General features: G+C 42.9%; 1 protein-coding gene across 5 annotated transcripts in view; it reads left to right on the forward strand.

The window, feature by feature from the left end:
* The first annotated feature begins 719 nt into the window (after positions 1–719).
* CERS4 (ceramide synthase 4) overlaps positions 720–21,054 on the forward strand; it is a 45,557-nt gene continuing 25,222 nt past the window's right edge. The window contains exons 1-2 of one of the 5 annotated variants that reach the window (XM_085040215.1): positions 5,019–5,095; positions 5,429–5,507. The gene's annotated coding sequence lies outside the window, so the exon portion shown is untranslated. Of the gene's footprint in view, positions 939–4,906; positions 5,096–5,428; positions 5,508–5,653; positions 5,677–14,580; positions 14,658–21,054 lie in introns of those variants that run through there. The other 4 variants (XM_085040214.1, XM_085040218.1, XM_085040217.1 and 1 more) reach the window with 4 other exon arrangements.

Consider the following 21,054-nt stretch of genomic DNA (forward strand, 5'->3'; position numbering starts at 1 on the left):
CCAACTTACAAAGAGCTGAGAGACTCACGTGATGAGGACTCAGCAGCCAGTGTTGCCTGTTCTTGGTGTTACCTCAAGTGACTCTGGCTGAACCACTTGCACACATCCATCTCAGTACTTCAGTAGGAGTGTCAGAGAACCTGTGAATGAAATTCAAAAGCGAATGAATGAGAATGAAATCAGTTTTGTTTCTAATAAAATCAGCTACTCAGTATATCATCCTGAGGTTTGCTGCACTGGTTGTGCAAAGGAAGGGGAGGATGTTCTGACACTCTAGCAGACTTGCTTGGGGCACATCACTCTCTTCAACAAGAATAACAGCAAGGGACCCTTAAGTGTCCAGTGACGTGAGCCCTGAGGTCCAGACATTCACCCTGAAAATGGTGCTGTAGTATGAGATCACAGCAGGCAAGGGCAGAGCCAAGCAGTACAGAAAGGGCACTGGATTGCTTGCTGAAGTTGCAGTGTCTAATATTAGCCACAGGTCATATACTTTAGAAGTCCTTTCAAGAAGGACAGGGATCCTGGGACAGCTTTCCTGTCTGTAATCCCCTGGAGCAGCACACTCAATAGCAGGTCTTTGAGGCTTGTAACCCAAATCCTGCCAGGCTGCACAGAGAGGACAACTGGCTCTTGGATACTTTGGTCTGTACTTAAAATAGGAACGAAGCTATTCCCATGTGCCTCCCCAGAGAGCCAGGGGGAGGGGCTTACATGGCATCTGAGAGTGTCCATGGTGTCTGCATCTCTCTTCTTTCTACTACACTCGTGAAGTTGTACCTTTCTCTCAAGATACTGAACTTCAGCACCAGGCTATAAGCCACCTTCTCTGCATACCCAAGGTTGTAAGGATACCCAAGCACAACCAATTCAGGCTGATATATGGCAGGAAAAATGTGCGAGTAAGGCAGTGCAGCAGACGCCAGCAGGAGGAGCAGGTAAGTGAACTGCAATAAGCACTCGGATGTGCTGTCTGCACAGAGCATCTGAGGTCCTTCTGTGATCCTGAACATTAGAGTTCAGAAACCAAATGTCACAGTAAGGGCAGACACCAGTGTGAGAATATTGGGGTGGGGGTGGCAGTGGGAAAGAGAGGAAGTGGAGCCATGTCAATGGGCACCACCTGTCATTGCAGGATTTAGGGCAGTCCAGGTAGCAAACAGCTGCTGAGAGACAGATAAGGGGAACCCAATATCCCCAAAAAAATATTCTGCATCAGGCTTGAAACAAATTAAGAAACTGAATAGCACAGAGTTGGGGATGATCTAAGTGGGAAAAAGGAAAGTACATAAACCAAAATATCCATACAAAGGAACTGCACATTATCTTCCTAGTGAATAGGGTGATCAACAGTAAAGGAATGTCTCGAGATGGTGTTGAACCTCATGGAGGAGCTGTTATTCCAGAAAATTCATAGAAGATATTGCTTTTACAGGAATAGCCATTGGTGGATGGAAAAAGACTTAAAAGTTTTTCAATTTTTCCTAATCAAGATATTATTTAAATCCCTATTTAAGGGATTAAGAAGCTATTCTGCCTTTCAGAGTAACTAAGATGGCAGAGACCTGTTCAAAGCACTCTGAGCACATTCGCTAGGAGTGCATGTCATTTATAAAAGTCTTGTAAGTAAAACTAAGCTCTTGCTGCTGTAACGTACAGGCTCCGATGGCGTTCAGAGACCAAGGCTCTGCACCACTGACACGTGCAGTCCATCACATTATTGCATTACATGTTGTTGAACTGCAGATGCTGCTGGACTCCTTCTGCCTTAGTCATCTAACACCCAGTACCCCATTGGCCACAACCTGTGCCAAAACTCTGCCACATCCAATGCAATGAGCAAGCAATGTGGAGGTGCCTAGGTGAAGCTGGAATTCATAGCCTCTATGGAAGGAATTGACAGCAGACTTGGAAAAGAGATGCCTGCTTTCTGTGAAGACAATGAGGATTTATTTAAATGATCTGTCTTAGCTGATGACAGGAAGACTTTAAGACTCCTCAGACTGTTAGGGTTAGGAGTGTTGGCATGAGTAATGTCACTGATTCAGAACAAGAGCATTTCTAGAAAGGAGGTTTGATGCGGTTAACTATGGTTGGGCTCCTCTTGAGAAACACGTGATGTGTCAGGCATAGTATCTGCCCCCTGACACCCTCATTGCCTCACCATGATCTACAAGAAAGTCAGTTTCTGAATTTGTTTGCTACTGATGAGTCCTTCCAAATTCCCAACTTACTCTGCTCTGACAAAGGGATAATCGGAAAGGCATGTTCAAAAGGATAGTTAGCAACAGCATCTTGTCAAATTTCAGGTGTAAATAATTGCATGTTCTTCCATGAACTACCTGTACAGTTCCAGTTAGACACTCTCTCATAGCATCCTCTCTTAAGACCTGAAGAATTGCAATATCTGCTGAAGACCAGCCTCCCCTTTCTTCATAAACAGGATCTATTTCAAGAGCAGATGAACTAATCCCATGAAAATGCTGAAATCTTGAAATATAATGGCTTTGGGATCCTCCTAAGGATTGAGAGTTGCATGAATAAGACAGTAGGATGAAGTGCCATGAGAGTCACAACTCAAGAGTGACTTAAATGCAAGAATCCACACAAGGTGAGAATTGTTAACGTGCAGATGGACCAGTACGGCTGCAGTGCCCAGCAGCTCTGCCCAACATCATGTGCTGCAGTAGGCACGAGCATTCGCTCACCCCTGCCAGCTCTGGGCACATCCAGCTCTGGGTTTACCAGAGCTCAATTGCATTTGGAGTTTCATAGAATCACAGAATGGCTTGGATTGGGAGGGACATTAAAGGCCACCTCATTCCAACCCCTGCCATGTGCAGGGACACATTCCACTATCCCAGGTTGCTCCAAGCCCCATCCAACCTAGCCTTGGACACTTCCAGGGATCCAGGGGCAGCCACAGCTTCTCTGGGTGACTTGTGCCAGGGCCTCCCCACCCTCACAGGGAAGAATTTCTCCCCAAAATCCCATCTAACCCTGCCCTCTTGCAGGAGGATGCCATTCCCCCTTGTCCTGTCCCTCCAGGCCCTTGTCCAAAGTCCCTCCCAAGCTCTCTTGGAGCCCTTTAAGGCACTAAAAGGGGCTCTGAGGTTTCCCTAGAGTCTTCTCTTCTCCGGGCTGAACAAATTTTGGTTACATCAAGTCCTGCTGAATGGGAGTGACTCCATTTTCACACTCGAGGGTTCTGTTCCCACTGGCAAAGGCCACCCTTTAGCTTTTCCTGTGCCCACCATCACATCCGAGAGCTCACAGACAAAATGGCCATCAGGCTTGCTCAGATCTTCATTTAGACTCACTGAACAGGGTTTTAGAGGGTAACACTCTCATGGACTATAACTAGAGGATTTATTTGACCTCTGAACACAATATAATCCTGTTCACAGTGGGCACCTTCTGGATAAATGATTACATTTTTATAAACCTGTGTATACTCATAAATATATTGTTATACAAATAACCCACCAGGAGTTCAGCAGCCCATATTCAAAAATGATAAGTGATTTTTAAGTACCTCATATCCTAATTGTTTCATGAAGTTATTGTGAAACCTGATAGTTAAGAGAATGTGTGCCCATCTTTGTCCTTCAGACCCCTTTGGATGTCTCAAAGAACAGATCCCAAAAAGACTGGTATCTTTTATGGCTTCAGGGTAGAGGGATTGAGTGGCAGTATTCAGCACTCATAATTCTAAACTTACTATGATTTATGATTATGGGCTGCTGAGGCATGCAGGGTTAGGACTTCTCACCAAGGCTCTGTGTTCTGAGCTGCTTTGCTCTGTGGAGCCTGGCAGATTTGTGCTGGGTTGTGGTGTTGCTGCGGGTCTGTGTGCTGGGGAGCCTCTGGTGAGGACACAGAAATGGGTCCTCTTAAGTGGGAGGACTTAGGTTATGCTTCTGTAACTGAGAGAGTCACAGCAAACCCAGGGGAAATAAAAAGCAAACAACACCTGAGCACCTTCCTTTGCTCCAGGGGTCTTACATGATTTTGTTTCACCTATTGCACACACTGAAATAAGCAGACTTTTGCTCATGGAAAGCCCAATCCCAATCCTTTGGAAGTCAGTGGAAATTTTCACTGACGTCAATTGGCTTCGGGTCAGATCCAGAAATGCTGGTGTTATAAGTATAGGCATTGTAGATAAAGCATTGTTTTAAGTTGGTTTCAGAGATGCCACACAAGGAGATACTGGACAACCACCTGCTTGTAGGAGCACTGGGATCCCCTTAGGCTAGGACAGGGCCAGAGTTTCCTGGCAGGATTGTAACTCCAAGGCTCCAGTACTTTGTAGAAATATATTCCCTGATACACTGTGGCAACCTGGCTACTCTAACAGAGACTGTTTACAAGCCATCCCTTTGCCAGGAGCTGGATTGTGCACTACTTGGTGGGAATGGAGCAGGTGGATGCAGAGGAGGATTGAGAAAACTGTTAAGTCACTGTATTTGCTTTAATATTGTTCACATTTCTGTCTGCAAAGGTATTTATAACCATGATCATCATAACCATGCTGACTACAGCTTTAGAAGTCTGGCAAGAAAGAGCTGATGGACAGCATTTCAATGAGGCAAGGGAACAGCCTTAAGTGCTCCAAGAATGCATTATAGCACAGGAACAGCAAACAGGATCTATGCTCCCAAGGCTCGAGAGCAAGAATGACGGGGTGGAATTTTTTTTGGCCTGCGTAACACAGGACAGAATAGATCATCTCAAGAGTGTTTTTTTCTGGCCTTTTCGCAGCTGGTATTGCGCCGATTCCAAAGCCGTGGTCCACAGAACGAGCACCTTCTCCTTGTTTTGACTGAAATACTATGTAGTTCTTTAACCACTGTTTTTCCGGGTAAAGAGGAGCTGCAATTTGCTGTAGGAGCTCTGGAAGCCCCGCGCCGAGACCTCCCCGCGAGGTTACCCGCAGCCGCGGCCCTGGCGGGCAGGGCAGGGCAGGGCAGGGCAGGGCGGAGCCGGGCCCCGGCCGGGGGGGAGCGGGGCACTGCCCGGGCCCGCCGCCGCCGCCGCCGCCTCGCTCCGCCCGGGCGCGCAGGGGCCGCTGGCGGGTGTCGGGAGGCCGGAGGTGAGCGGGCGGCGGGCGCGGGGCGGCGGGAGCCGCGGGGCTCGGCCGGGGGCGGTGGGGCCGGGAGCGCGGCGGCGGGGCGCGGGCTCCTCTCAGCGCGGGCCGAGGGCGGGGCTGTCCCTTTTACCCCTTCTCAAGAAAAACGACGGAATTGAGGGAAGGTTTTCTTGCTGGCAATGAAAACTGTTCACAGAGAAAAAGACGGCAAAGCTGGGCAGTAGGCTGAGAGATTTCGTTTGTGATTTCAATTGTTTTTGGAAATATTTGTGTAATGATCAAAATTCAAGCAGGATAACGGCAAAAAACAAACGAACCAACCAATCTTAATTTTAGGTTGGAGTTGCTGAAAACCTCAGATCAGATACTTGACTGCAAATTGCACTTCGGGAATCGTTTAAAGCCAGACCAGCCGGTAGGTTTTATGAACTAATTGCAGTGGGATAGGAGTCAAGTCAGGTGTCAGGGTATGAGGTGAGTGTTTCTGGAGCAGACCGGTGTTAATTTGCAGTCCAACAGCTGAATTTCAGCTCATCAGATTGGAAAATGTACTTTTATCTACATCAGTTTATCATCATCTAAAGGTAATTACCTTTTTTGCAAGCGTAATGTGGAGTTTTGTGAGAGAAGTTTTGCCAAAGTCAGATGGAAGGTGAGTGTGAGGTGACACATGTGGTGAAGTTTGTCCTCCAGAGGAAACAATCTCTCCTTCAGCCAGCAATGAGAACTCAGGTGAAATGTGAGACTCGGCTTCTAATTGATGTGTCTACAAGCTCAGGTTTATCAAGATAGCCATGAGATTTGAAAATGCAGAGGAATTTTTTTTTATTTCTCTTTAAAAAGAAAAAAAAAGACAAAGCTTTTGTTAACCTGGGGCTTGTACACTAGAAGATAACAGACTTTGTGAGATGTTTGTTTTCAGAGCAGCAAAGAAGCTGCTAAAAATGAAAAGTGCATCTTATGTTAAACCAAAAGTGCTTTTTACTGAGAATCAAAGCTGCTGAGGGAAGAATACCTGATCTGGGTTATTTGCTGTTAAAATCTGTTGAAATTCATCTACAATATTAATTTTCTTAATCTAATTCCCATCTCATGTCAGAGTTATGTTAAGGAGATAAAACAGAGAGTAGTGACATTAAAGCTTGACAACTGCTTCCAGGCAGGAGGGAGAACAAATACCTGCAATAAAAAAATATTATTGCCCTGTCCTTTTGTTATAGTCTACCAAAATCCACAGAAATTGATTTGTTTTTGCTGTCTGTCACACCAGTAGCTATGAGGGACTTGTCTTCTCTGTTGATAGGTGGCAAATATTAGATTTCTGCTGCCAGCCCTACATGTGGTTAAGGAACTAATCCTGTATTTCAGCTCCAATCAAAATAAAAACTCTTTTGTGTTGGTATCCTCTTCCCATGTTGTTGAATAGTGTCTGGGGAGACCCTGCATTGCCAAAAGAGAGACTGGTGGTGCTTGATGACTGAGGATGTCTGAACGATCTGCTCTTGGCTCCTGTGCCTGTTTGGGGGCACTGACCTGTCTCAACTCTGAAGCCCCAAGGCTGTGTACTTGTGCAGGCATCATCACAGGCTTCAACGTTCAGTTACCTGGTATATGCTTTTTGGGCAGAAATAGAGCTAAAGAAGGCTTCTTTTTAAAACTTCTCCTCATGGTGGAGCTTCTTTTCTTCACTTCATTAGGTCACTAGATTGGTGGAGGGCATTTTTATTGGGTTTTTGAACACTGCTTACAGTTTCTGATATCCTTTTGAGTGCAGAACTTAAATGATGTCTGATCTAAAGGAGAGCATGGGCTCTGGAAAGTCAATATCTTGACAACAGCCAATCTTTTATAAACCTGGCCGTGTCCAGTTAAAACAAAAATAACTATATCAGGCATTTCTGCAATTCAGAATTTTTCTGAAAGGCAGCTGATGGGGATCTTTGACGATATTCATGAGCCCAAGAGGCCTCAAGAAGCAAAGAGGTGTCAGAAAAGTCCGATTGCTTTCTGTTCTTTGAGATATATAAGAAGAAAATTTATAATATTCTAGACTCTTCACTGCAGAGATTTTGGGGGGAAAATTGCTTTCAGCTTCATAGATTTATCCAAATTTTTCTTTTCTGACATGTTTATGGCAGAGAACAATACAGGACAGGGAAGGAAGTGAAATCCTCTGTAGATCACTTACTTTAGTATTATTCTAGGAAGCAGCTTATGTGGTCTCAATACACAAAAATCAAACTGCAAACCTGCTAATTCTGAGAATAGTCACTTGTGAGTACTGATTATGGTGAAGGAGTGTTCCATCAATACAGCTACAGGTGACAGGGCTCCAGCCATCTGGGCATATGCCTGAGCTTTGTCTCATTTTCTTCCAAGGCAGTTCCAAGGTAGAAGTCCATAGGACTTCTCTTTCTGGAGAGCACTGTGCACAGAACTAGTTTGTGGCCAGTGCTTGCAGCAGATTGAGGAACCTCACAGCCATTCTGTAGTGGCTGGGTTGCCCCCTGCCGAGGCTGTGATGATTTGTCCATACTTTGGAAGCAGCAGATGTAAATGAAAGATCCCTCAGGGAATCTTCAGATCCTAATTCATAGCCATTTTCCCTGCAAGAGGGTAAAATGTGGCTAGAATGTTATTGTACACTACTTTTTCAGGTTTAAGATGAGTAGGGGATAGTTCTATAAGCTCGCTACTCTCTCCTGAGAGAAACAGGGGAGAAATACAGGCATGGTGTTTGGTGTGGTATGATGCAGAGGGTCCTTGCAAGTTTGTTATGTATGTACTCACAGAAATTGCTTGGGGCTGCATCTATACTTAGGCTTATTTTTCTGTTTTGGTTTTTTTTGGTTTTTTTTGTTTGCTTTTTTTTTAGGTTCCTTTTTCAGAGGCCAGTAAGGACTTGATGACATGAATCTAGATATTTCCAGGTATGATGTAGCAGATGGGCATTTGTAGCTCAGTGGAGGTACAGTTTCATCAGCTTGAGCTGTGTTTCTGTAGAGAGAAGAGTCACCTTTGCCAGCCAGGCCCAGGCCACTTGTCATTTCCTCTCATAACTTGCATTAAGACTGCAGAAATTATTTTGAAGCCAGGAGGTGAATTGCACTGAGGAACTGGCATGGTGTAAAATCACCCTCAAGTAAAAATGAAAAAAATTTGGTTTAAACCTACTTTTAAAATCTCTTTCTCAGGCTGATTGTCTGTGAAGGCTCACAAATTCCTGTATAGAGCATGGGTGTGTGGCGCCAGTGAAATGGGAGAGCTGGCCAGGAACGGGTGGAGGCATGGTCCAGTCTTTGGTGACTCTGTTGTTTTACACTGGCTCTCAGTTGTAAGGAACCTGCCTCAGCAGGGGAGTCTTCGCGCTGGAAGGAGTAGCAGTTTCATTTTAAGGATTGTAGTGGATCTCTCCACCCACTGATACAATCTTAAAGAAAACACACATCTGTTTCTTTTCCCACTGTGGTCCTCCAGTCTTTGGCTTTGTTTAGGTAAAAGCAAACCTAGAAGAAAGAAGATTATAGAATCTCAAAGGACTAACATGCACAAGTCAGAACAAATAGTCCATCTTGATTTTCTGTTCTGTGGGGTGTAAGTAACATGTACTTGTTCTCTGAAATGCTGAAAATTGAGTCATTATCTCACAGCATTATCTGAAAAATCACATTTGTTTAATAAATTTTAACTCTTTGGATGTACCCAGACATTACTAGGACATAACAACTACACATTAAAATCCAATGGAAGTGCAGTGGAACTGAGGGGCATGCAGTTTTGAACTGACTCCACTTTAGCTGTGAATTTAGAGCCTGTTGATAAGAACAAAAGAGTCATGAGATTTCTGGAGTCAGAATTGCTTATTGTGCTCTATGTTTTATATCCTGTTTGTATTTCTAATGTCTGTTCCAGGTTTCTACCCTGTAGGAGAAAAGCCACACTTTCATGTAAATGAAAAAGGGAAGTCAAAAGTCTTAAAAATAGCTTGCTCTTTGAAAGCCAAATAGCTTGCTCTTTGAAAGCCAAAATCTTGCAATTATTTCTTACAAGTAAAATTGTAATTTTACTTGTAAGAAATAAGTAAATTATCCCTATTCTTGTTAATATTAATTGAGTAATTGAACACTTCAATGGAATATGTCACAGGTGTAGAATTTATAGCACCGTTTCATTGCAGTGCCACACTGTTGTAAAAGCTGCAGCTTATGGAGTCTCTAGACCTGGAGTACACCTGACAGGAGGTGTGCAGGAAACTGCCAGGAGCTGGGAGACTGCCCCCTGCCCAGCAGTGTGGACAGCCCTGGCCTGCCCAGTGGAGGCTCAGGTTCTGGCTCTGGATCCAGATCTAGGTCCAGGAGCTGTTGCCCAGCGCACACTGGGGCCTGCTGTGAAGCTGCCATGAAGGGATGAGGGTGCAAAGTATTGTTCTCCACTGGATGCATCCTGGCCACCACAGAGGTAGGCAGAGCTCCTCTCCTTGGGCCTGGCTCAGTGCTCCTGGTCTTGCACACTGACCTAGCTGTGGAGTGTTTTCCACCTTAACTAGGTGTCTGCAAGTCTGTGTTCCATGCCCTTGGCCAGCCTCCTCATTCAAATAAAGGTTTGCATTTATTGTGGGTCTCTGCCATATGCATGTATTCACCTTCAGTATACCTGCATTGAAAGTTTCATGTTTAATTCTACTAACACTCTATGGCAGGTTCTTATTAAGTAAAAAGAAAACAAATGTCATAATTTTCCCAGTATTGAAAGTCCATTTAAGGCTGTTCTGTTGGGGTTAATTTTTGTAGTGTTTTCATCATTATTGATGAGTACACCTCAGCATGTTTGTCCAGAATTAAACAGCAATGTCAAGAACCCAGTGCATGTTCCCCACTCCTTTTCCAATATGCTTTAGTTTTAATTAATTCAGGAGCAGCTTTTATTTGGAAAAATAGGAAATATGTTCAAAGAGGACTGCAATATCCATAAACTTCAAGATTGATTCAGCTTTTACTGAAACTGATTTTGATAACAACTAGTTTCTTTGTTTTAAAAGTCAGTTCCAAAAATAGACAAATTCTTCACATACTTTTCTGTGTGAGGTTGCTTCACTGGTAGCCACAGGTACAGCATATGCCTTCCAACCCAACAGGTGCCGAGGCTTTGAATCAAAACAGATAAGGAAAAAGAAGTTGGGAAAGAAGTAAACTACAGGCTGTGTTCAGATTGTTTGTAATAAGCTGTGTTACTTTTACCCCTGAGGTACTATAAGAGCTTTTGGGGCAATGGCTTCCCTGTTGTTCATCTGTCTGTCTTCATACATATGTGAAAGATCCTTTTGCAGGGTTTGAAAAACGAATTGTCAGAGTTTGTGTTTAATGTTTTCAAAAAAAAGATCAGAGGAATTTTTGTGTTTAGAGAGGATACTGAATGAAAAACATGAAAGCAGAATTCCCCAAATAATCATTCCTGTGTGACTTTTTTTGTAAAGTTACTTATGGTGAATTGAAGCATGGAGAAAGTGGTTCTCAGTGTCTGTATTTTAAAAATAAACTCTGAGCTCAGCCAGCATGAATCAGGGATGTGCTGCGGGAGCTGGAGATGCTGATGATGTGCTGGGTGATCCAACTGGCTGAGGCTGGCACTGGCCTGTGCTCAGGTCTGGGGTCTTCCCCCTCCACTGCTGCTGCAGGCAGGATGGTGTCAGCTCAGGTGGGGCAGAACAGCTGGCTGCATTGAGGTAAGTTAGTCTCTGTTCTGCAGAGGAATTGGCCCAGTGAGAAACAAATGTGGTGTCAGAGTTTTCTCTCAGATCTGCTCTGCCTGCAGCAAACACAGGGTTCCTCAGCAGCAGAGCAGGAGGAGGAGTCCAGCTTAAGGAGCGACTGTGTTATTCAGAACACCAAGAGGACCACCAGAGCTAAGCAATCCAAATAAGCCACGTCTGTGTCCAGCGTGATTGCTCATTAAAAGGGTCGAATTGCATATTAAGCCATCCCATAATGCCAGAATTGCTGGATAAATAGCACAGTGTGGTTGCAGCCTTCGAGTCCTGGCAAGGAATACACCGTCCTATAGCAGTTTGTTTATGTAATAGGTAAAGCTCCATTGGAGGCAGGTTCTCTTCATGTTTGGTGCTACTCCGGTGAAGAAAAGAGAACAATGCCTTTGGAAACAATTGGAGTTTTACATTTTGCTTTATAAGCTGCCCCTATCACAGAGCTTTTAAGTTATCTGTGCTAATGAAGAATAATTCATATTCACATGTGTTTTTAAATGAACATCAGAATATGCTAGATTGCATTACTCATTAAGCAGTAACACTTGTGAAAAGTGACTCTCAATGCTTTTAATCTTGGAGAAAAGGAAGTCTTTCTATCAGTTGCTATCTCTTTCTCAGTATTTTCAATATATTTTGCTTTTGCAGTAATGTTGGGAATGTAGATGTTCTCAGATAAGGTTTTAAGTTTTATGTTTAGAAATGAAAAATCATGAAAATGCATTTTAGTTTTACAGGTAGGAGTATAATAGAAAAGAATCCTAATTTTAGACTAATTAATAATTAATTTATTTTTTAATCTTTGGAACAGGCTGAGGAGTTTGCAGGAGCAAATACCTGGGAAACTGATGGAACTGTTGATACTGAAATTTAAAGCCAGCTCATAGAAAGTAATTAAAGCCTATGTGTTTCCTTCATAAGGGAGGAGAGAGAGGGTTGTGTGAAAAGTCATTCACTGCATGTGTAGGTGTACTGCGTTGTAATACAGGATGCCTCCCTCAACTTCATGCAACAGATTAACCCAAGTGATAGGTGAGCACTTTTCTAATCTAGGTTGGCATTCAAGACCGTCCAATTCCACTTTGCTGTTTCATCTGTGCAAGGTCTGTGGCAGAGGTCACACACATCTGTCCCTTAGGCCACTTTATTTAACACAGCAGGTTCTCTCATTTTGACCCAAGATCAGCTGTTCAGGAGTTCAGTGCTTCACTGAGGTGGATGCTCACAGGTTCTGGTGTGATGAATTTGAAAATTTGTCTTTGAGGAAATGGCCTGGTTGGGAGAGAGAGAGGAATGAGTGCTTGATTCGCTGTAGGCCTTGACTATATGAATTAAGAGCAATGGTGAAGCTTTGGACTGCAGGGAAGTAGGAACTGTAGGTGAAACTAGGGATGAAGAGCTTCTGAGGGCTGCTACAAACTGTGGAACCAAGTGTGTGGCTGAAGGTGGAAGGACAGAAAAGGAGGAACTATCCTGGAAGGGACCAGAAGGGCTTGCCAAGGGTGATTTCTTAGAGGACAGGTTAGGAGAGGGCCACCAGACCACAACAGTACAACTGTTTAGGAATGTTTATGCTTCAAAAGGGCTGGAGAGTCAGGTAATGCATTGGAGAAGCATTGCACTGTCCCATGAGCTTGTAAGAAAGAGGCTTTATAGCTGTGTTGGTATTTTAATATGACTCCAGTATGGCTTGGAAGCTCAAAGCTACTACCTGCTTTTGATTATTCTCAGTTTTTAAGTTAGAATTAAACTTTTTGAGGCCTGATATGTGATTATTGAGTAACAGGGGTAATGATAATCAGTTGAAGTGATTTCAGTTGGCAGTAGAAAAAATGTCAGGAGTATGTATATTGCCATGAATGATCTGGGCAAGTATTTTCTGCTCCTCTAGCATCTGAACATCCATGCACATAAACTGGGTTGTAAAGCCAGAACTTGCCTGTGGAAACATTTCTCACAAAGTTACTGCTGCCAAGGCTCAAAACTTTGAGCCTTATTCAGTGTGTATTCTCAAAGTGTGTGATGCCTTTTTGTGCCTTTCTCCTTCCAAAATCTGTGAAAAAGGCTTCTATTGTTGTGGTAACTTGTTGATAAATCTTTGCATAGAAATACCATTTCTGTTTAGAGGCTTTTTGGCAGTTTTTACTGTCTCCTAACTCAGATTGAAGGACACAATCTCATTAAGACTGCCTGACAATTTTTTTGAGTCTGAGTTCTTTGAGTACTGATGAATTTAGAGTAAGAACAGGTGAGCAGTTCTAGGAGAAGTAATCTCGCTCTTGATTCTTTGAGTGATCTTCCAACCTGAATTCTTAGGTCGTTGTGGCCTGAGGCCAATAACTTGATTTTCTTCCTCAATTTTGTCAAGTGATGTCAGACAGTGACTGCTGTTTCTACAGTGAGACTGGAGGAAATAGTAGGTGTTAGGTGAAAAAAATTAAGGAAAAAATGCAAAGGAATTGATGAATAGCTCATTTGGGGTTTATAGGTGCCTCTTTCTTACATTTTGCATTTGCACTCTTGAGAAACACGCATAGGTCTGGTACTGTGTGTCTTCATGTTTTCTGGAGATTTTGTAGCTGGTGCTTTGAGTGCCTCAGCTGCTTTACTTAGACACCAGTGGTGTCTGATCTTCTTACTAAGCTGTAGTATGGTCTGTAGCTTTCTGCACAGTGATGTTGGAACATGCTGTTCTTGGTCATACCCAAACAATTAGCATGCAGTCTCCAGTGGTTTTCCGCTGAATTTTTTTTTTTTGTTTGTACAGTTAGCGTTCAGTAGCAGAACACTGTTCCCAAGTGTCAGAAGAACAAGGTTTACGTTACCTCACTCTGCCCTGGAAGTAACACAAGAATGTTACTTCATTTAATAATTCAGCCACAGAATAAGTACCAGCCAGACAGCAAAGGTCTTCAGCTTTTTTCTCTGTTGTTTTACCCTGATAACTTAATACAGCCCTTTATTTTTCAGATCAGTTTGATGAGTGCTGCAGTTCAGTCCAGGTTTTTTTCAGCATTAGTAGGGAAGTATCCCCAGGTTCTTGGATGAAGAATAAGCAGAAACAGCTGTGGTATTTCAAAATTTGAATATACCTTCTTGGGTTTTTGTTAAGTTTCAGGAGAGAAGATTTTGGCTTCTTCAGGGATCTACTTGGCAGGATCTCATGGGAGACTCTTCTGGCAGGTAAAGGGGCTGATCTTCCAGGAGAGCCAGGTCCAAGCATGTGTTGTCCATCCCAATATGCAAGAAGACAAACAAAAATGGTAGGAGGCAAGCAGGCATGAGCATGGAACTGTTGTTTGAGCTTAAACACAAGAAAGAAGTATCAGAAAGGTGGAAGTTGTATGAATGGCCAAGAGGAATATAGAAGTGTTGCCTGGGCATGGAAGGATGCAAATAGGAGAACTAAAGCTTAGCTGGGTTGAGGGATGTGAAGGGTGCCCAGAATGGTTTCTGAAAGCACATTGGTAGCAAGAGGGAGGCTAAGAAAAGTTTGGGCTCATTGCTCCTAGCACCTTCTGACCAAAAAAGTGATGAAGCTAGAGGTATTTGGGGCCTTTTCTGGCCTTGTTTTTAACTGAATAAACCAATGCTTGTTTTTCATTGAGCAAAACCAGGGAGTTGTACTCACCCCCCTCAGTGAGGGATGATCAAATGAGAAGAGCTGTCTGATTTGCATTCTGACGTGGTGAGTGACTTCAGCTGAAACCTGTGCTGTTGGTCATAGCCGGCAGTCTGCTTGGGAGCCAGGCACTCGCAGGCAGAGCAGCCCAGCACGGAAGGAGCTGGCAAGTGGAGCACAAGGTATGGGAGTTAGTATGTAATTTATGCTGGGTGAGGAAGATGTTCTCTGTAGATCTAGGTAAGCAAGTTTGTCGGTTGTGGAACTTTTATTTGCAGTTTCAAATGTTTGTTTGGGAATTTTATGGTTTTACTGGAACAGAGCTCTCACAAAAGACGGTATACATGAAAATTGTTGCCTTTGAACACAGCAGAACATGACTTGCAAAATTAATTTATTCTTGTGTGAACAGAAGACATGATATAATTTGGTAGGAAATGTCAGCTGGTAGGTTTAAGTGAGGAGAACATCTGAGAGCTAGGAAGTTGAGGGTGATTGGTGGAGAAACAGGGCTGCACAAATAATTTCAAATTTCAACTAGCTTCCAAAGAAGAGGATATGGAGAATAAAGTCTGGGTGAGGGGGGTGAGCCTGGAGAACATGGTGGGGGTGATTACAAAGGTAAGGAGATTGTGGTTTAATTTCTCTCAGTACCAGTCAGAGTTGAAAGATGTTATTTCATGCAGAAACAAATGAAGGTTCTGTCAGAAGCTGTAGTTCTAAGGAAAAGGGCTTGTAGAGACACAAGAGAAAGAGATGACAAGGCTGGGGAGCTGGCGAAAAAAAGCAGAATTAGCTGTAGGTAAAAAGAGATTAATACCAAAATCTGTCCATGTGATTGGAGATTCTGCCAGAGCAAGCAGGCTTGTAAAAATCTGCAAAAGAAGTTCAAAGAAATGGACGTGTAGAGGGTGATGGGTTTTATAGACAGGGTGAGGAGGCATGCTAGGAGAGTTAAGGTCAATATGTAGTTCATGGACTGGAACTACATGGAAAGGTTTAAATATTTTTTCATTACCATGGGAGGACCTTCTTAAGCATTTTTCTTAATTGATAAATTTCAGCTGAGTCCCTTGGACACTGTTCATCCATGGTTAAATTTGCATTATAAGAAAAGCCTTAAAATGGCAAAGAAATAAGGGAAAAATAGTTTTAAAAAGGAAGCTTGGGCAAGGGAAATGTTGTTATTAATCAGGTGATATCTGAAAGCAGGTATGACGCCAGCATGGCTTACAGAGATGAGGAAATGGAAATGAACACATCAAAGCTGAAGTGAAATTTGAAAAGCTTAATGTTAATGTATTTCCTTCAGGGAGGAGACTGTAACTAATCTCTGTCTCAGCAGGCTGAAAATAATGCTACATATAATTAAGAATCTTGAAGCAAAGATTTTTTTATGTATAAATTTTACCAGATCTTTAGTGATGATACTTGATATATATCAGATGAAATGTATAAAAGATACCAAATGAAAAAAAAAAAAGGCAAAAATTATCCTAGCAACTATAATCCCAGTATTGTGATCATTAGTGTGAAGGTTTAAAAAAAAAAGAAAAAAACCTTGGAGATGGAGATTAAAAGATTAAATATAATATGGATGTTCAAAAGATAGCCTGTGCCATGTTAGTCAGAGCTTTATTTGTTAAAATTATTTATTTCTGCCTAAAAGAGAAGCAGTAGGTTCCATGTCTGAGCTAGTAACTTCTTTGGGTAGCTCTGACAAGTAGTTTTAGTTGAAGACATCAGGATTATGGGAAGTATCAAATAAGAAACTAGAAAAGTTATCAGGAGAGAATTTACCCATGGAGTTCTTCACTAATTGATTTCTTAGGAAAATGAGCAAAAGGTTCAAATGCATAATGGGCAATGGAAACTCAAATTTAGGCAGTATGGACCAGAGTAGGACAGGAGCACAACAGCTCCTTCCAGTTTGAAATAACAGGAACCTTTATATGGAGGACTTTGTTTCTTGACCCTACTTTCTCAAGAAGTGAGAAAGGCCTCTCCGTTTTGGTCTCCAGCATATCAAGAATGAAGAGGCTTTTAAAGTTGTATTTAGACTTAACTCCATGGAAAAATAAGCAACTTGACTTGAGAAGCAGTGTAACTGCATCCTTGTGGTGGTGGATGCTTCCCCATTAACTAGTAATTTCCCCTGCGGCAGTACTGTGCTGCTGGTGGCTAATTACATCCTGGGAAAACTGGCTGTGCCAGGAATACCTGGCTGCTGCAGGAATCCCTGCACTGGTCTGGCAGCCAGGTCATTAACAAGGTGCTGCACTTAAGCTAGTAAGACTTGGCTGACCTAAATGGCTTGGCCCAGAGCCACCGCAGGGATGTTTGTAGCTGTGGCATTGTTCACCCACAAACCTATATAATCCAGCTGCAGACAATGGACTTCAAGTGCTGTAATTGAGCACTTGAAGGCCTTTGTAGCCAGTTCTTTCCAAGATGTGTAAGCTGGTTCTCTCTGTTTCGTCTCCACCCTTATGTGCTATATTCACACATGTAAATTTACGTGGATATTTGTGTACCTATATATTAATGTTTCGCTTGGGAATTGAGTCTGTAAGTGAAGCAGCAGGGTAACTCTCTAAAGATGTAAGCAACAGTTAACATTTTCTGGGTAAACCTGCTCAGCCATCTCACCTGTGAGACAGGGAGGAACCTCTTTAGCTGGATGCCCTGCTTCTTCTCAAGTTCTACTTCGAAAGCGAAACCAGTATAAACCTGGCCCTGAGGGGTTAAGTACCGTGGTGTTCTGTGGCTCAGGGTGGGGAGCCTTGCCGTGCTGCTCTGCTGCAGGCACTGCAGATGCAGCAATTCTTGCTCTCATTGGAGCAGCTCAGCAAGCCCAACAGCAGAGACCTTCATAATGCTGAGGATTCAGATAAAACCACCATGTTTATGAAAACAAAAAAACCCCAAGCAACACCAGAAAAGGCAAGATTTAACAAAGTAAATACAGTGGATGGGGTTACTGGGCTGCAGAATCCAATTGCTTCAAGACCTGGCTGTGTCACTTCAAAGAAGCTCTGTGGATTCTACTTTTCCGGTCTTCTCGTGGTGTACTATGGGCTCGGGGAGCATCAAAGCTTTGCCCTCCCTCTCCCCGTGGCATAGCTGTGATACTTCTCTGGTTTTGATTTCATCGTTTCATGTACCTTCTGCAAGAAACTTAAAGCTGTTCTTTCAGCATTTACTATTTTGTTGGCTGTTTGTGAAGTCCTTCTTTTGATCTGTCCAATGTTTCCCACTGTTGTTTTTTATCTCTGTTCTTGCTGAACTTGCTTGTGAGGGGTTGTCTTCTCTGTTAGACCTGTATTCAGAGCTGAAGGGCTTGGTTCTGCGTATTGCAAAGCTACAGTGGAGGATAGATGCTGTGTGAGGTGTAAAGAACTTCTGAGAAAGAAATGGTCCTACTTACTCTTTTCTGTGGATGTTCAAATGGCCTTTTAGACACACCTTTGTCTTCAGCTTTCCAGCAGCCTTGACTTGAGAATTTAACCTGTATAAATTGCAAAAGGTATATATGTTGTTTCATGTCGTACCCTGTTCTGTATTTTTGCAATGTGTAAAGACAGCTGCAAAGATGAAGAAATATTCCATGAGGGTGATCCTAACTATCTATATTTTGCACATGAGAGTAGATTAGATAGTAGTTGTTTGCTTCCTTAGCACTTTGAATCTATATATTCCCCCTAAGCAAACTGGACAATCTATTTCGTATTCTCTCACAGAGAGTCCCCAGTGGAGTTCAGCTGCTGTTCTCTACCAAGTGTGGTTTTGTGTTGTTGCCAGATATATACAGTTCTGGAGGGAGAATGTGGGACTGTGTAGCTGCAAAGCTGGCTGTGACGGCAGCCTTCCCCAGCATGCCTTCTGTCTGCACAGCAGGAGAACCCACTGAAGAGATTTTTTTTTTTTTTTTTGGTGAAGGGCTGAAGCAGGGAGGAAGTGTAATTTCTCCCTGGAGTTCTCCTACGTATTCCTAATGCTTTTCCTGACTCAAGCTGAGATTTTTAATGGCTAAGAAACTTTACCAACACTTTTGAAGTGGTATGTTCAATGCCTGTAAAGTTCTTTGTAATTCAGGTACCTCATTTAGGTTATCTGGCTCTTCTAAGCTGGTATCCACTACTGTCTGAAGTGTACAAGCTGTTTTGGTGTGGTGTCACTGTGCCTCATGGTGACAGGGTGTTGAATTCATCATAGGCTAAGCCCATACTAGTACGATTTGCTTCTACACAGACACTTTCTGCTCTAAAAATGTATACTTTTATGGACAAACCTGGGTTCACACAGTCTACAGGGAGTTTGGGCATATCCTGAAAAAATGGTTCACCGAAGCTTGGGGCTTGGCACATCCACCCTGTCCCATGGGCACAGGGCTGTCTCACCCAAGTGGGTGTACTGGTGAGCAGCCTGTTTATTGAGTAGTCTGAAAAGCTTTTTTGGGCATGTATGCATGTGTGCTTCAGCTAGCCCTGTCACCAGTGAACCCTGCCACCAACCTCCATAGTCCTGGCTTCAGGTGTTTTTGCTGGAGCACCAAAAGTGAAGGAAGGGAACTGGCACTGAAGGATCCTACAACCCTGCCAGAGGAACAGGGAACAGGTGGTTGGTGGCAGATGTTCCCACCTCCAAACAGCCTTGGTGGGGGCAGGTGGGTTGTATTTTAGGCCCCAGAGAGCTATAGAGACCTGAGATTTGGCAAGCAATTAAAACACTGTTGCACACTGCTTGTCAGACTCTTAAAACAGGGTTTGAGGAGTCTCTAAACCCTGTTTATCTTCATTTTGTGTGCCAGTGATTTTTGTCCACGCATTGTCTGTGAGGAGAGCTAGAAGTAGGAATGGAAAGCAACCTGGATGTGGGATCAAAACCGCAGTTTCCAGAGGCCCAGAAAATACACCAGAAGGAAAATACTGTTGATTATTGTCAAACTGAACTCTGGCAAAAGGCCTGGATGTTCTTTTCAGTGCTAGTGAAGCCATACTTATTTGGTTACAGTGCTTCGGTATATCAGGGTCTTGATTTTTAGGAGGTATTTTTATGTTGTGGGTTTTGGTATGAAAAGCTGAAATCAGGCAGTGCACAGTGGAGGAGAAGTATGCGTTTTGCGTAAGATGGTTCTCCTTTTTCTTTGGGGAAAAAGGGAAATGTTTTCCTGCTTTCTATAGATGATATGTAAATTTTATATGTGATATGTATTTTTCTATGAGTGATCAGTAAATATGCATTCACTTGCTATTAATCATACATATATTTGTTACCAACTTTGTCCTCAAACCATATTGGCAGTGCGTGTGTCAGGAGAAAGGAGTCAGATTTGAAGAAATATCATCCTCTTCTTTCCTGTTGTAGTCAGATCAAAAGACACATTAAGATGAATAGTAAAGTCCAAATCAAGAAGAGATGTTACGCTTCGTTCCAGTGCCTGAAGGGAGCCTACAAGAAAGATGGAGATAACCTTTTTACAAGGGTGACAGGACATGGAGGAATGGCTTCAAACTGAAAGACAGTAGATTTAGATTAGGTATTGGGAAGGAATTCTTCCCTGTGAGTGTGGCAAGGCCCTGGCACAGGTTGCCCAGAGAAGCTGTGGCTGCCCCTGGATCCCTGGAAGTGTCCAAGGCCAGGTTGGACAGGGCTTGGAGCACCCTGGGGTAATGGAAGGTGTCCCTGCCCATGGCAGGGGGTGCAGTGAGAGTCAAGGTCCTGTCTAACCCAATCCGTTCTCTGACTCCATGGTTGTGATTCAGAAAATATCCCTCACACTGCAAAATTCTGGAATGAGTTTATCTAACAGAGAAACTGCATCTGGATTAAAGATATCTTCAAAATAAAATGACTGAATAATTTTTGATTTGTTAGGCAGTTCTTGCAGAAAATGGGTCAGGTCTTGGGACTTCACTTGAAGAGAAGCTTTATAATACTTGGGCCAGACACTTAAATTATATGCTTTTCCCCTTGGTTTCCTAAGGTGGCATTTCCTGTGCAGTCTTCTGACGATCTCATGGGCATCTCATTCCCATTTTCTTTTTCTGTGCCTCCACAGAATCTGTTTGACTTCAGAGCTTGTGTCTGGGATGTTTGTTTTTACCAGCTAAGAATGAGCAACCTGTATTGGAGGGTGGTGCAGCTCATATTTGTGTATGGGGTAGAGTTATCTAGCAACAGTATGTGTGTGTTGAATGCTTCATAGCAACATCCTACTGTCCTTTTTGCTGCGAAATTCACTGATTGTGCAAGCAGATCCACATTCAAGCATGGTCTTTAAAATTAGCACATAATTAGCACCTAGCATAAAAATTCTTACCTGGAAGTATTTTCCTTAATAATTCAAAGCAAAAGTTTGATTTTTTTTTTTTCTTTTATAAAGTGAAGTTTCAGAATAATATCAATTATAATGCATATGCACATGCACGCAGAGATAATGGAATTCCAATTTGTAAATACAAATAAATACAAAAGATCAAAAACTGAAAAATAATATATATCTATGCATAGGAAAATAGAGCAGGCAGCCAGCAGTGGAGCAGACTTGCCGCAACCCCATAATACCAAGCTGTAGAG

The sequence above is a fragment of the Lichenostomus cassidix genome, chromosome 28, assembly GCF_008360975.1.
Source record: "Lichenostomus cassidix isolate B80296 chromosome 28, HeHo_3.0, whole genome shotgun sequence".
Lineage (NCBI taxonomy): Eukaryota > Metazoa > Chordata > Aves > Passeriformes > Meliphagidae > Lichenostomus > Lichenostomus cassidix.